Here is a 17271-nt window from a genome sequence, read left to right as displayed (position 1 = left end):
CCCTTTTGAAACTCCCTCCCCTCTCCCACCCCATCCCACCCCTCTAGGTTGATACAGAGTCCCTGTTTGTGTTTTCTGAGCCCTACAGCAAATTTCCCTTGGCTATCTTGGCTAACATATTTTACGTGTGTTAATGTAAGTTTCCATGTTACTCTTTCCATACATCTCACCCTCTCTTCCCCTCTCCCCATGTCCATAAATCTATTCTCTATGTCCGTTTCTCCATTGCTGCCCTGTAAATAAATTCTTCAGTACCATTTTTCTAGATTCCGTGTATGTGCATTAGAATATGGTATTTATCTTTCTCTTTCTGACTCACTTCACTCTGCATAATAGGTTCTAGCTTCATCCTTATATATTGATCTGTAAGAGCTTTGGGAAATTAAGAATATTTGGTCTTTGACATACATGTGGCAAATATATTTTGTCCACCTCTTTACTTGTCTCTAATAGTTTATGAGTTTTTTGAGGTGTGGACATCTAAAGTTGCTCTGTCAAGTTAATATACCTTCCTGTGACTTCTGGGTTCTGACTTTTCTTTTGAATCCTGGGCTTGGTCGTAGGTAACATCTGTCATTCTCTGTATCTTCTGGGTGCTATTCAGGAATGAGCTCAAGAGAATTAGGATTAGGAATGAGACGCTGGTGTTCTGACGGTGACTTAGCTCAATTCAGTAGGTCTGAAGATGTGCCGCCAGAAGACTAAAAGTCATGAAGTCAGAGCAAGGCAATCACCGTCATGCTCACCTGTCATGAGAATGAATCTGGTGTCTTCCTCTCCAGACAAGGACTCCTTGCCAACCCACAGACCGCTAGATAGAATATCATTTTCTCCAAATTGGTAACTCCCTTTCTTTGGGCAAGTTACTATAAGCGGAATTTTAGACCACCAAGTAGGGATATTCTTAAGGTTTTTGCACCCATTCGTATACTCTCTCCCATAATTTGTGGAAATTGCTGCCAACAGCGGATGAGAGTTCCCTTTCCTAGAGCCCTTGTTAATTTTTTAACGTCTCTTCCAGTCTGTAGGCAAAATATGAAATCCCATTAATTGTAATTTGGTTTTTTTTTTTGATTGCTAGTAAGGCTAAAATTATTTTTCTTGCTGTTTTTATGTTTTTTCAAAAATATTATGTACTTAATTTCAAAAATTTTTGGTGTTTGACTTTTTATTGTTGACTTATAAGTTCTCATTATATATTAAAGTTATTAATCCTTTAACTGTCATCCAGTGCACTGATTATTCAACAATCCAAAACTTCTCGTCTTGTTAATATATATGTATATAACATACTTACACTTAATTTTTACATATCATTTTACCATCTTCTCTCTTATATGTAAGTGCATATATAAATATAGCCCCTTATATAAATATAAATGTAAATATAAATAAATGCCCATAAATATGCATTTTATTAGATTTTAGATAACAACATGATTATAAAGGACATTAATTTACTACAGCATATTGTTTTGAAATTTGTTTTAAAAATACTATAATTATAAGTCTCTTCGTTAAAATTTTAATGTCAGTTTTAGAAGTTCTATCCTTCTTGCATTGAGGGCTAAGGACATTTTGCCTCTGCTATGTTGCCTGAGATGCTTTCTTTTACGAAGTAATCACTTATAGAAGGAGTGACATCAGCATCAGGGTGGTGTGAGACACTGTTTATATCACCTTCAATTTAAAAACAGTAAAGCATTGATAAGTCAACGAAGACTCCTCTATCCAACACACCAAGGCACCGGAGAATTCCACTCATCCGTACTCCGGAAGGTGGGTGGATTGGAGCAGGCAGAAGAAGCGAAGCTGTTGGAATAACTGAGGCAGAACTCACAACCCAGGTAATCCTAGACACAGCAGAGGCACCACTGTCCTTGTGCTCCAGATGGCGACAGAAGTGACAGCAGTCCCCCTGGAAACAACAAAGAGCCAGCAACCCTGGAGGCACGGGGGCACCAGGTGACATTTCTAGCAGAGCCAATGGAGGTCCTAAAAAGTGCAGATTTTCAAATACAGCCAGAGGCAGCCTAGAAAGAGAAGCCAAACTCTGGTGCTATAGCGCCATCTACCGAAGAATAACTAATTATCAAGTCATGGAATCGTTAGGGGGCTTCTCTGCTGGCTCAGATGGTAAAGAAAGTGAAAGAAGCGTCCGACTCTTTGCGACCCCATGGACTATACAGTCTATGGAATTCTCCAGGCCAGAATAATGGAGTGCGTAGCCTTTCCCTTCTCCAAGGGATCTTCCCAACCCGGATCTTCTGAACCCCGGTCTCCCACATTGCAGGCAGATTCTTTACCAGCTGAAGCACCACGGAAGCCCAAGAATGCTGGAGTGAGTAGCTTGTCTTTTCTCCGGGGGAATCTTCCCTACCCAGGAATGAAACTGGTGTCTCCTACATTGAAAGCAGATTCTTTGATCTGGTAAAGTATCTGCCTGCAATGCAGGATACCTGGGTTCAATACCTGGGTCGGGAAGACTCTCTGGAGAAGAGAATGGCTACCCACTCCAGTGTTTTTGCCGGGAGATTTCCATGGACAGAGGAGCCTGGTGAGCTAAAGTCCAGTCCAGTTCAGTTCAGTTCAGTTGCTCAGTCGTGTCCGACTCTTTGCGACCCCATGAATCGCAGCATGCCAGGCCTCCCTGTCCATCACCAACTCCCAGAGTTCACTCAGACTCACGTCCATCGAGTCAGTGATGCCATCCAGCCATCTCATCCTCTGTCGTTCCCTTCTCCTCCTGACCCCAATCCCTCCCAGCATCAGAGTCTTTTCCAAGGAGTCAACTCTTCATATGAGATGGCCAAAGTACTGGAGTTTCAGCTTTAGCATCATTCCTACCAAAGAAATCCCAGGGCTGATCTCCTTCAGAATGGACTGGTTGGATCTCCTTGCAGTCCAAGGGACTCTCAAGAGTCTTTTCCAACACCACAGTTCAAAAGCATCAATTCTTCTGCACTCAGCCTTCTTCACAGTCCAACTCTCACATCCATACATGACCACTGGAAAAACCATAGCCTTGACTAGACGGACCTTTGTTGGCAAAGTAATGTCTCTGCTTTTGAATATGCTATATAGGTTGGACATAACGTTTCTTCCAAGGAGTAAGCGTCTTTTAATTTCATGGCTGCAGTCACCATCTACAGTGATTTTGGAGCCCAAAAAATAAAGTCTGACACTGTTTCCACTGTTTCCCCATCTATTTCCCATGAAGTGATGGGACCAGATGCCATGATCTCAGTTTTCTGAATGTTGAGCTTTAAGCCAACTTTTTCACTCTCCACTTTCACTTTCATCAAGAGGCTTTTGAGTTCCTCTTCACTTTTTGCCATAAGGGTGGTGTCATCTGCATATCTGAGGTTATTGGTATTTCTCCCGGCAATCTTGATTCCAGCTTGTGCTTCTTCCAGCCCAGGGTTTCTCATGATGTACTCTGCATAGAAGTTAAATAAGCAGGGTGACAATATACAGCCTTGAGGTAATCCTTTTCCTATTTGGAACCAGTCTGTTGTTCCATGTCCAGTTCTAACTGTTGCTTCCTGACCTGCATACAGATTTCTCAAGAGGCAGGTCAGGTGCTCTGGTATTCCCATCTCTTTCAGAATTGTCCACAGTTTATTGTGATCCACACAGTCAAAGGCTTTGGCATAGTCAATAAAGCAGAAATAGATGTTTTTCTGGAACTCTCTTGCTTTTTCCGTGATTCAGCAGATGTTGGCAATTTGGTCTCTGGTTCCTCTGCCTTTTCTAAAACCAGCTTGAACATCAGGAAGTTCACGGTTCACGTATTGCTGAAGCCTGGCTTGGACAATTTTGAGCATTACTTTAATAGCATGTGAGATGAGTGCAATTGTGCGGTAGTTTGGGCATTCTTTGGCATTGCCTTTCTTTGGGACTGGAATGAAAACTGACCTTTTCCAGTCTTGTGGCCACTGCTGAGTTTTCCAAATTTGCTGGCATATTGAGTGCAGCACTTTCACAGCATCATCTTTCAGGATTTGAAATAGCTCCACTGGAATTCCATCACTTCCACTAGCTTTGTTCGTAGTGATGCTTTCTAAGGCCCACTTGACTTCACATTCCAGGATGTCTGGCTCTTGGTCAGTGATCACATCATTGTGATTATCTTGGTCATGAAGTTTTTTTTTTGTACAGTTCTTCTGTGTATTCTTGCCACTTCTTCTTAATATCTTCTGCTTCTATTAGGTCCATACCATTTCTGTCCTTTATCGAGCCCATCTTTGCATGAAATGTTTCCTTGGTATCTCTAATCTTCTTGAAGAGATCCCTAGTCTTTCCCATTCTGTTGTTTTCCTCTATTTCTTTGCATTGATCGCTGAGGAAGGCTTTCTTATCTCTTCTTGCTATTCTTTGGAACTCTGCATTCAGATGCTTATATCTTTCCTTTTCTCCTTTGTTTTTTGCTTCTCTTCTTCTCACAGCTATTTGTAAGGCTTCCCCAGACAGCCATTTTGCTTTTTTGCATTTCTTTTCCATGGGGATGGTCTTGATCCCTGTTTCCTGTACAATGTCACGAACCTCATTCCAAAATTCATCAGGCAGTCTATCTATCAGATCTAGGCCCTAAAATCTATTTCTCACTTCTACTGTATAATCATAAGGAATTTGATTTAGGTCATACCTGAATGGTCTAGTGGTTTCCCCTACTTTCTTCAATTTAAATCTGAATTTGGTAATAAGGAGTTCATGATCTGAGCCACAGTCAGCTCCCGGTCTTGTTTTTGTTGACTGTATAGAGCTTCTCTATCTTTGGCTGCAAAGAACATGATCAATCTGATTTTGGTGTTGACCATCAGGTGATGTCCATGTGTAGCATCTTCTCTTGTGTTGTTGGAAGAGGGTGTTTGCTATGACCAGTGCATTTTCTTGGCAAAACTCTATTAGTCTTTGCCCTGCTCCATTCCATATTCCAAGGCCAAATTTGCCTGTTACTCCAGGTGTTTCTCGACTTCCTACTTTTGCATTCCAGTCCCCTATAATGAAAAGGACATCTTTTTTGGGTGTTAGTTCTAAAAGGTCTTGTAGGTCTTCATAGAACTGTTCAACTTCAGCTTCTTCAGCATTACTGGTTGGGGCATAGACTTGGATTACTGTGATATTGAATGGTTTGCCTTGGAAACAAACAGAGATCATTCTGTCTTTTTTGAGATTGCATCCTAGTAATGCATTATGGACTCTTTTGTTGACTATGATGGCTACTCTATTTCTTCTGAGGGATTCCTGTCTGCAGTAGTAGATATAATGGTCATCTGAGTTAAATTCACCATTCCAGTCCATTTGAGTTCGCTGATTCCTAGAATGTCGACATTCACTCTTGCCATCTCTTGTTTGATCACTTCCAATTTGCCTTGATTCATGGACCTGACATTCCAGGTTCCTATGCAATATTGCTCTTTATAGCATTGGACCTTGCTTCTATCACCAGTCACATCCACAGCTGGGTATTGTTTTTGCTTTGGCTCCATCCCTTCATTCTTTCTGGAGTTATTTCTCCACTGATGTCCAGTAGCATATTGGGCACCTACTGACCTGGGGAGTTCCTCTTTCAGTATCCTATCATTTTTCCTTTTCATAGTGTTCATGGGGTTCTCAAGGCAAGAATACTGAAGTGGTTTGCCATTCCCTTCTCCAGTGGACCACATTCTGTCATGTGACCTGCCCGTCTTGGGTTGCCCCACAGGCATGGCTTAGTTTCATTGGGTTAGACAAGGCTGTGGTCCTAGTGTGATTAGATTGACTTGTTTCCTGTGAGTATGGTTTCAGTGTGTCTGCCCTCTGATGCCCTCTTGCAACACCTACCATCTTACTTGGGTTTCTCTTACCCTGGGCGTCCATGCGGTCTCAAAAAGTTAGACATGAGCAAACAACTATTATCTTAATCAAGTGAAAAAACAAAAACAAATCCTCTTTGTCTAAGGAAGAAAGGTGTTCAGTATTTCAAGTGCACCAAAAGAGAAACAACTTATTAAGTACATGAACAAGCATAGTATCACAGTATCCTACAAAGAAATTGATAAATTCACAGAATATTGTGATCTGATAGAGAATTCAAAATAGCTGTCAGGAAACAACTCTATGCAGTATTAGAAAATTCGTAAAGAAAGTTCATTGAGCTCAGGAATAAAATTAATGAACAGAAGGAATATTTACCAAAGAAATGGAAACTCTAAAAAGAACCAAGCAAAAAATTTGGAGCTGAGGAACTGAATAAATGAGATAAAGAATGCATTAGAAAGCCCTGGAAACAGAGCAGATTATAAGAAAGAGAGAATAAGTGAGCTCAGTGATAGAAATGGTACAGGTAGAAGAAGAGGGAGAACGAAGATCTTAAAAATTCTATAAGAACTATCAAACTTCATGAGGAAGTACAGCATGAAGATAATGGGTATCCCAGAGGGAGAAAGGAGTAGGAGTTTGTTAAATCATAGCTGAGAGCACTACAAATCTGGGAAGGAACAGGGTACGCAAGTATAGAAAGCTAAGAGAGTGCCTAGTTACCTCCATGCACAAAGACTGTTTCTAAGACCCATTATATTAAAACGTCAAAAAATCGATGAAAAAGAAAGAATTTCAAAGCAGCCAAGGAACAAAGGATGGCTGTCTCAGCAGAAACTCTACAGGCTAGGGGAGAGTGGAATGACAGTCTCAAAGTATTGAACGCAAAATCTGTCAACCAAGAGTACCCTATCCAGGGAAGCTACCCCTTTGGATATGGAGAAATAAAAGCTTTCCTGGACAAATGTAAGCTGAGGGAGTTCATCACCATTAGATCTGCCTCACAGGATATTTTGAAAGGAGCTATTCACCCTTAAAAAGGAAAAGAAAGGGCAAAAGTGCAGAAAATCTTAAGTAAGGTGATAAATAGACTGGATCAGAAAACCACAACTCTGTATCAGAAGAGGTTGTTAAACACTTAATTATAGCATAAAGATTAAAAGGAGAAAAAACAGTAAAAATAACAATAGCTATTTCAGTTTGGTAACAAACTTGCAACATAAAAAGGGATATGTGAGACATAAAAACATAAAAGAGGAAGAGAAAATGAATGGAATCTGTATAGGCAAATAAAGACAAATTCTTATCAGCAGAGAAAGGACTATTTTAACTATGAAGATTTTTTTTTTTTTTGGCACAGGAGTGTTTTTTTGTATAAAATGATTATTTTAGAAAACATCGTGGCAACCACAAAACATAAATGTAGCAGAGACAGGAAACATTTAAAAAGAGGGGAATCTGAAAAAAAAAATATAGAAAACAGCCAAACTAAAATGGCAGACAGAAACACAAGGACAAAGAAACAATGGAGATATAGGACAATTGGAAAACAAAAGATAAAGTGGCACGACTAAGTCATCATCTGTCAATAATCATCCTAATATAAATGCATTTCATTCACCAGTCAAAAGCAGAGCAGCTGCATGGGTTAAACAGTAAGATCCAATTATATGCTGACTCTAGGAGAAACACCTCAGCTTTAAAAACAAACATAGGCTCAAAGAGAGGCGATTGAAGGTGATACTCCAAGCAGAGGGCAGGCAAAATAAAGAGGGTGTAGCCATATTCATGTCAATCAAAATAGACTTCATGCCACGAGAGAGGTAACAAGAGGCAAAGATAGACATTTTATGATAAAGGGGGTAATTTTTAAGAAAATAGAATCAGTTCAGTTCAGTCACTCAGTCGTGTCCAACTCTTTGTGACCCCATGAACCGCAGCACGCCAGGCCTTCCTGTCCATCACCAACTCCCAGAGTTTACCTAAACCAACGTCCATTGAGTCTGTGATGCCATCCATCCATCTTATCCTCTGTCATCCCCTTCTCCTCCCCCCTCAATCCTTCCCAGCATCAGGAGTCAGTTTCCAAGGAGTCAGTTCTTCACATCAAGTGGCCAAAGTATTGGAGCTTCGGCTTCAGTATCAGTCCTTCCTATGAATATTCAGAGTTGATTTCCTTTAGGATTGACTGGTTGGATCTCCTTAAAGTGCAAGGGACTCTCAAGTGCCTTCTCCAACACCACAGTTCAAAAGCATCTTTGGCATTCAGCTTTCTTTATAGTCTAACTCTCACGTCTATACATGACCACTGGAAAAACCATAGCTTTGACTAGACGGACCTTTGTTGGCAAAGTAATGTCTCTGCTTTTTATATATGCTATCTGGGTTGGTCATAACTTTTCTTCCAAGGAGCAAACCTCTTTTAATTTTATGGCTGCAGTCACCATCTACAGTGATTTTGGAGCCCAAGAAAATAAAGTCTGTCACTGTTTCCATTGTTTCCCCATCTATTTGTCATGAAGTAATGGGCTTCCCAGGTGGCGCTAGTGGTAAAGAACCCGCCTGCCAATCCAGGAGAGAAGAGATGCAGGTTTGATTCTTGGGTTGGGAAGATCCTCTGGAGCAGGGCATGGCAATCCACTCCAGTATTTTTACCTGGAGAATCCCATGGACAGAAGAGCCTGGCATGGGGTTGCAAAGAGTCAGACACCACTGAGCGACTTTCACTTTCATTTTCACTTTCAATGGTACCAGATGCCATGATCTTTGTTTTTTGAATGTTGAGTTTTAAGCCAACTTTTTCTCTCTCCTCTTGCACTTGCATCAAGAGGCTCTTTAGTTCCTCTTCACTTTCTGCTATAAGGGTGGTATCATCTGCATATCTAAGGTTATTGATATCTCTCCCAGAAATCTTGATTCCAGCTTGTGCTTCCTCCAGTCTGGCGTTTCACATGACGTGCTCTGCATATAAGTTAAATAAGTAGGGTGACAATATACAGGATTGACATACTCCTACCTTGATTTGGAACCAGTCAATTGTTCCATGTCCGGTTCTAACTGTTGCTTTTTGACCTGCATACAGATTTTTCAGGAGGCAGGTAAGGTGGTCTGGTATTCCCATCTCTTGAAGAATTTCCCACAGTGTGTTGCTATCAAAGGCTTTGGTGTAGTCAATAAAGCAAAAGTAGATGTTTTGTTCTGGAACTCTTTTGCTTTTTTCTGTGATCTAAAGGATGCTGGCAGTTGGTTCTTCTGCCTTTTCTAAATCCAGCTAGAACATCTGGAAGTTCTCAGTTCACATACTTTTGAAGCCTCGCTTGGAGAATTTTTAGCATTACTTTGCTGGTGCATGAGAATTTAACAAATGCAGTGTTGAGAGGGAATTTTATAGCAATTCAGCAATTCAAAACTCAAGTAAGTAGTCTAAACTTACATCTAAAGGAAGTAGGAAAAGAAGAAGAAACAGAGCCCAAAGTCAGTATAAGGAAGGAAATAAAGATCATAACAGAAATAAACAAGTGGAGACTAAAAACACACCAAAGATCAATGAAACTAAGAGCTGATCCTTTGGAAAGAGAAATGAAATTGACAAACATTTATCTAGACTCAAGAAAATAAAAAGAGAGAAGGCTCAGATAAATAACATCAGAAATGAAAGAAGAAATTTCAATAGATAAAACAGAATACAAAAGATTATAAGAGAATACTATGATCAGCTATCCACCAACAAATTGGTCAACATAGAAGAAATGGATAAATTCTTAGAATCATACAACCTTTCAAGACTGAATCATAAAGAAATACAAAATCCAATTAGACTCATCACCAATAAGGAGATTGAGACAGTAATTTAAAAAAGTTTCTCAGAAAGCAAAACCCCAGGACTCAATAGCTTTACCAAACATTTTAAGAAGATTTAATACCGATCTTTCTCAAATTCTTCCAAAAAATTGAAGAGAAGGGAATGTTTCCTAAGTCATTTTGCAAGGCTAGCACCATCTTGATACCAATACCAGACCAGTACAGCACACACATACAAAATTACAGGTCAATATCTCTAATGAACAGAGATGGAAATACCTCAACATAATATTAGAAAACTACGACAATATATTATAGTATCATAGACCGTGATCAAGAGGGATTTATTCCAGGGATGTAGGATGGTTCAAATGTGCAAAGCACCTAGCATGATAATCAGATTAACAACACGAAATATAAAAATCAACTTATCATCTCAATAGGTACAGAAAAAGCTTTTAATAAGATTCAATACTCATTCATGTTAAAACTCTCAACAAACAGTACATAAGGAATGTATCCCACATACTAAAGCTCATTTATGAGAAATCCACAGCTAACTTCATACTCAATGGTGAAAAACTGAAAGCTATCCCTCTAAGATCTAGAGCAAGACGAAGATGCTAACTCTTGCCACTCTTATTCAACATAGTCTTAACCACAGTGTTTAGGCAAGGGAAAAGAAAAGCATCCAAACTTGGATGAAGAAGTAAAACTGTCATCATTTGCAGATAACATGAATATATATATATATATATATATATATATATATATATATATATAATATATACATATAATGGCTTCCCAGGTGTTGCTTGTGGTAAAGAACCTATTTGTAAATGGAGAAGATATTAGAGAAGGAATGGAATGGAGGAGATATGAGAGAAGAGGGTTTGATCCCTGGGTTGGGAAGATCCCCTGAAGGAGAGCATGGCAATCCAAACCAGTATTCTTGCCTGGAGACTCCCATGGACAGAGGAGCCTGGCAGGTTACAGCCCATAGGGTCACACAGAGTTGGATATGACTGAAGTGACTTAACATGTACATACACACACACACACACACACACACACATGTATAACCATAAAGTCTCCACCAAAAACTGATAGAAATGATAAAAGAATACAGTAAAATTGCAGGGTACAAAATCAATATAAAAATCTGTTTAATTTCTATACACTAACAACAAACTAGTAGAATGAAAAATTAAGAAAGCAATCTCTGTATCTTCTTTGGAAAAATGTCTATTTCGGTGTTATGTCCAGTTTTTTTTTTTTTTTTTAATTGAGCTCTATGAGCTGTTGTATATTTTGGAAATTAAGCACTTGGCTGCATTATTTGCAAATATTTTCTCCCATTCCATACATTGTCTTTTCATTTTCTTTATGGTTTCCTTTTCTGGCAAGCATGTGAGTTTGACTAGGTTCCATTTATTTATTTTGGCTTTTATTTCCTTTGCCTCGGAAGACTGATCTAAGAAAGCATTGATATGATTTATCACACAGAATGTTTTGCCCCTCTTCTCTTCTAGGAATTTTATGTGCTGTGTTATATTTAAGTCTTTAAGCCATTTTGAGTTTATTTTTGTATATGGTGTGAGGATGTGTTCTAACTTCATTGATTTACATGAAGCCATTCAGCTTTCCAAACAATACTTGCTGAAAGGACTATCTTTTCTCCATTGTATATTCTTGCCTCCTTTGTTGAAGATTAAATGATCTTAGGTGTGTGGATTTATTTCTGGGCTCTATTCTGTTCCATTGATGAATATGTGTGCTTTTTTTGGCCAATACCCTGTTGTTTTGATTAGTGTAGCTTTGTAGTAGTGTCTCATGGACATGAGTCTGAGTGAACTCCGGGAGTTGGTGATGGACAGGGAGGCCTGGTGTGTTGCGATTCATGGGGTCGCAAAGAGTCGGACACGACCAAGTGACTGAACTGAACTGAACTGTAGTAGTGTCTAAAGTCTGGTAAGGTTATGCCTTCAGTTTGTGTTCTTTTTTCTCAGGCTTGCTTTGGCATACAGATGACCAACAGTCACATGGAAAGATGCTCACCATCACTAATTATTAAAGAAATGTAAATCAAAACTGCAATGAGGTATCACCTCACACCAGTCAGAATTTCCATTACCAAAAGGTCTGCAAATAATAAACGCTAGAGAGGGTGTTCAAACTACCACACAATTGCACTCATCTCACATGCTAGCGAAGTAATGCTCAAAATTTTCCAAGTGAGGCTTCAACAGTACTTGAACTGAGAAATTCCAGATGTTCTAGCTGGATTTAGAAAAGGCAGAGGAGTCAGAGATCAAATTGGCAACATCTGTTGAATCATTGAAAATGCAAGTGAATTCCAGAAAAACATCTACTTCTGCTTTATTGACTACACCAAAGCCTTTGCCTATGTGGATCACAACAAACTGTGGAAAATTCTTCAAGAGATGGGAGTACGAGAACACCTTACCTGACTCCTGAGAAGTCTGTATGCAGGTCAAGAGACAACAGTTAGAACCGGACATGGAACAGTGGACGGGTTCCAAATTGGGGAAGGAGTATGTCAGTGCTGTATATTGCCACCCGGATTATTTAACTTATATGCAGAGTACATCATGTGAAATGCCAGGCTGGATGAAGCACAAGCTGCAATCATGATTGCCGGGAGAAATATCAGTAACCTCAGATATGCAGATGACACCACCCTTATAGCAGAAAGTGAAGAGAAACTAAAGAGCCTCTTGATGAAAGTGAAAGAGGAGAGAGAAAAAGTTGGCTTAAATCAACATTCAAAAATCATGGCATGTGGTCCCATTACTTCATGGCAAATAGATGGGGAAACAATGGAAACAGTGACACACTTTATTTTCTTGGGCTCCAGAATCACTGCAGACGGTGACTGCAGCCATGAAATTAAAAGAATCTTACTCTTTGGAAGAAAAGTTATGATAAACTTAGACAGTATATTAAAAAGCAGAGACATTACTTTGCCGACAAAGGTCCATCTAGTCAAAGCTAAGGTTTTTCTGGTAGTCATGTATGGATGTGAGAGTTGGACCGTAAAGAAGGCTGAGTGCCAAAGAATTGCTGCTTTTGAACTGTGGTGTTGGAGAAGACTCATGAGAGTCCCTTGGACTAAAAAATGATCAAACCAGTCAATCCTAAAGGAAATCAGTCCTGAATGTTCATTGGAAGGACTGATGCTGAAGCTGAAGCACCAATACTTTTGCCACCTGATATGAAGGACTGACTCCTTGGAAAAGACCCTGATGCTGGCAAAGAATGAAGGCAAGAGGAGAAGGGGACGACAGAGGATGAGATGGTTGGATGGCATCACAGACTTAGTGGACATGAGTTTGAGCAAGCTCCAGGAGTTGGTGATGGACAGGGAAGCCTGGCATGCTGCAGTCCACGGGGTCACAAAGAGTCAGACACAACTGAGTAACTGAACTGAACTGAAGAGAGGATGTGGAGAAAAGAGAAGCCTCCTATTCCATGGAAAATAGTATGGAAATTCCTTACAAACTAAAAATAGAGCTACTATGTGATCCAGCGCTCCCACTTCTGGGCATATACTCAGACAAACCTTTAATTCTAAAAGAGACATGCACCCCAATATACACAGAAGCACTATTTATAATAGCTGAGACATGGAAACAATCTAAGTGTCCATTAACAGATACATGGATGAAGAAGACGTGGTCTATATATATAGTGAAATATTACTCAGACAAACAAGTGAAATAATGCCACTTTCAGAAACATGGATGGACCTAGAGATAATCAAGTGAAGTAAGTAAGACAGAGGAAGGCAAATATTATATGTGGAACCTAAAAAAATGGTACAAATGTACTTATTTACAAGATAGAAGCAGACTCGCAGACATAGAAGACAAATATATGGTCACCAAAGGCGATCAGGGTGGGGAGAATAAATTAGGAACTTGGGATTAACAGATACACATTATTATATGTAAAATAGATAAACAACAAGGACCCACTGTATACCATGGGAAACTGTATTCAATATTTCATAATAATCTATAATGAAAAAGCATTCAGGGAAGCAATTTGGTAGTGGCAGAAAGGGCAGCAAGGGGATCCCTGAAGCTTTCGGATTGTCGCAGCTGAGCAGGGATTTAACTGCCACCATGTCGAGCAAAAGAGCAAAGACCAAGACCACCAAGAAGCACCCCCAGTGCACAACCTCCAATGTGGTGTCCATGTTCAATCAGTCACAGATTCAGGAGTTCAGGGAGGCCTTCAATATGATGTTTTAGAACAGAGATGGCTTCATTAACAATGAAGACTTGGGTGGCATGCTTGCCTCCCTGGGGAAAAATCCAACTCATGAGGATCTGGATGCCATGATGAATGAGGCTCAGGGTTCCACGAACTTTGCCATGTTTCTCACGATGTTTGGTGAAAAGTTAAATGGTACAGATCTGGAAGATGTCATCAGAAACGCTTTTACTTACTTTGATGAAGCAACTGGCACCATTCAGGAGGATTATTTGAGAGAGCTGCTGGCTGCAATGGGAAACTGGTTTACAGAGGAGGAAGTGGAGGAGCTGTACAGAGAAGCACCTATTGACAAAAAGGGGAGTTTCCATTATATTGCTTTCATGCACATCCTTAAGCACGGAGCTAAAGACCAAGATGACCTAGAACTTCAGATTCCAGTCAAACGTTTCTTTTTGCCACTCTGAGTATTTCTGAGACATTTTCCCAGAGCCTATTACATGCCCTTAGCTTTACAGCTCTGCCTTTCTTGTTGTATTTATTCTCAGCCATTTGGGGAACATTCATATCTATAATCAGACTGGATGTGGAACTTTCTGTCATCTTCAGAATAGAAAATAGAGTAAATTTAACTTACCAGCTGCCCCTTACCCTCCCTGCCCCCAATAACTGCAGTCTACAGAGGCTTTGCTGTGACTCAGTGGTAAAGAATCTGCCTTCAAAGTGGGAGAACCAGGTTTGATCCTTGGGTGGGAAAGATCACCTGGAGAAGGGAATGACAACCCACTCCAGTACTCTTGCCTGGAGAATCCCATGGACAGAAGAGCCTGGCAGGCTACAGTCCATGGGGTCATAAAGAATCAGACATGATTGGACAACCCACACACACACAGAGTCAATATATTTTTTCAGAGAACGTTAGTCACTCAATGTTTTCTGAACCATAATCAAATGTTATGATAAAAAAGCATTTGAAAAAGAATACGCGTGTGTGTACACACACACACACATAAATCACTTTGTTGTATACCTGAAACTAGCACAACACTGTAGATCAACTATATTTCAATAAAACAAGAAAAAACTCACTTACAATCTCAAAAAATAAAAAAAAATATCAAGAATAAATTTAAACACTAAAAACAACACGAGAAATGATAAGATATTGTTGAAAAATAAGACACAAAAAATGGGAAAATATTCTGTGCTCATGGATTAGAAGGATTAAACTGTTAAAAATGTCCATTTTTTCCTATAATAGTTTATAGATTCAATGCAATCCCTATTAAAAACCCAATGACATTTTTCACAGAAATAGAACAGAAAAATTTTAATTTATTTACAACCATAAAAGACTGCAAATAGCCAAAGTGATTCTGAGAAAAAAAGAACAAAGCTAGAGACATCATACACTCTGCTTTTAAATTATAATACAAAGCTGAGTGAGTGCTAAGTCACTTCAGTCATGTCTAACTCTCTGCAAACCTATGGACTGTAGTCCACCAGGTTCCTCTGTCCATGGGATTCTCCAGTCAAGAATATTGGAGGGGGTTGCCATGCCCTCCTCCAGGGGATCTTCCCAATACAAGAATCAAACCTGTGTCTCTTGCATCTCCTGCATTGGCAGGCAGGTTCTTTACTGCTAGTGCCACCTGGGAAGCCCACTACAGATATGCAGATGACACCACCCTTATGGCAGAAAGTGAAGAGGAACTAAAAAGCCCCTTGATGAAAGTGAAAGTGGAGAGTGAAAAAGTTGGCTTTAAACTCAACATTCAGAAAACGAAGATCATGGCATTTGGTCCCATCACTTCATGGGAAATAGATGGGGAAACAGTGGAAACAGTGTCAGACTTTATTTTTGGGGGCTCCAAAATCACTGCAGATGGTGACTGCAGCCATGAAATTAAAAGACACTCCTTGGAAGAAAAGTTATGACCAACCCAGATAGTATATTGAAAAGCAAAGACATTACTTTGCCAACCAAGTTTCCTCTAGTCAAGGCTATGGTTTTTCCTGTGGTCATGTATGGATGTGAGAGTTGGACTGTGAAGAAGGCTGAGCACCGAAAAATTGATGCTTTTGAAATGTGGTGTTGGAGAAGCCTCTTGAGAGTCCCTTGGACTGCAAGGAGATCCAACCAGTCCATTCTGAAGGAGATCAGCCCTGGGATTTCTTTGGAAGGAATGATGCTAAAGCTGAAACTCCAGTACTTTGGCCACCTCACGTGAAGAGTTGACTCATTGGAAAAGACTCTGATGCTGGGAGGGATTGGGGGCAAGAGGAGAAGGGGACGACAGAGGATGAGATGGCTGGATGGCATCACTGACTCGATGGACGTGAGTCTGAGTGAACTCCGGGAGTTGGTGATGCACAGAGAGGCCTGACGTGCTGCGATTCATGGGGTCGCAAAGAGTCGGACATGACTGAGTGACTGAACTAGAACTAGAACTAGAACTAGAACTAGCATGGTTTTGGCAGAAAACAGACACATGGATCAATGAAATATAGTAGAAAGCCCAGAAATAAGTGCATACAGATACTGACAACTAATTTATAACAAAGGAGCAAAGAATATAACATGGAGACAGTCTCTTCAGTAAATGATATTGGGAAAATGGGACTGCCACAAACAAAAAAAAAAGAAACTGAAGCAATATCTTACACCATAGACAAAAAGTAACTCAAAATGGATTAAAGACTTGAATATAAGACCTGAAACCATACAACTCTTAGAAGAAAACATAAGCAATACATTGTCTGATATTGGTCTTAGCAATCTTTATGGATTTGTCTTTTCAGACAAGGGAAGCAAGCAAAAATAAACAAATGGAACTGCACCAGACTAAAAAGCTTCCACACAGAAAAAGAAACCATCAACAAGATGAAAAGACAGCCTACCAAATGGGAGATTACTCAAAAACCATATAATCAATGAAGGATTAATATAAAAAATACATAAAGAACTCACACAACTCAAGAACATCAGAAATAACAAAACCAAAGCTAGTTAAAAATGGGCAAAGGATCTAAATAATAATTTTTCCAAGAAGAAAAATGACTCAAAGACATTTGAAAAGATGCTTGACATCACTAATTATTAGAGGAATGCAAGTCAAAACCACAATGAGATATCACCTCACATCCATAAGAATAACTGTTATCAAAAAGATTAGAAATAGCAAGTGTTGGACAGCATGTGGAGGAAAAGGAACCTTCACAAATTGTTGATGCAAATGTATATTGGTGCAGCCAGTGTGGATAACAATATGGAGAGTCCTCAAAATATTAAGAATAGAACTTCTGTGTGATCTAGCTGTTTCACTTCTGGGTATTTATCTGAGGATATGAAAACCCTAATTCAAAACTATACCTGCACCTCTATGTTCAGTGCAACATTGTTTACAATAGGCAAGATATGGAAACAAC

The 17271-nt window shown here is 39.6% G+C and overlaps 1 pseudogene; it reads left to right on the top strand.

The window, feature by feature from the left end:
- Positions 1–13696: 13696 nt before the first annotated feature.
- Positions 13697–14464, top strand: LOC133254405 (myosin regulatory light polypeptide 9-like; annotated as a pseudogene).
- Positions 14465–17271: the final 2807 nt, after the last annotated feature.

This window comes from Bos javanicus, chromosome 9, assembly GCF_032452875.1.
Source record: "Bos javanicus breed banteng chromosome 9, ARS-OSU_banteng_1.0, whole genome shotgun sequence".
Lineage (NCBI taxonomy): Eukaryota > Metazoa > Chordata > Mammalia > Artiodactyla > Bovidae > Bos > Bos javanicus.
Note: the sequence above shows the minus strand (reverse complement) of the source record. Positions and strands in the feature narration are given on the sequence as shown.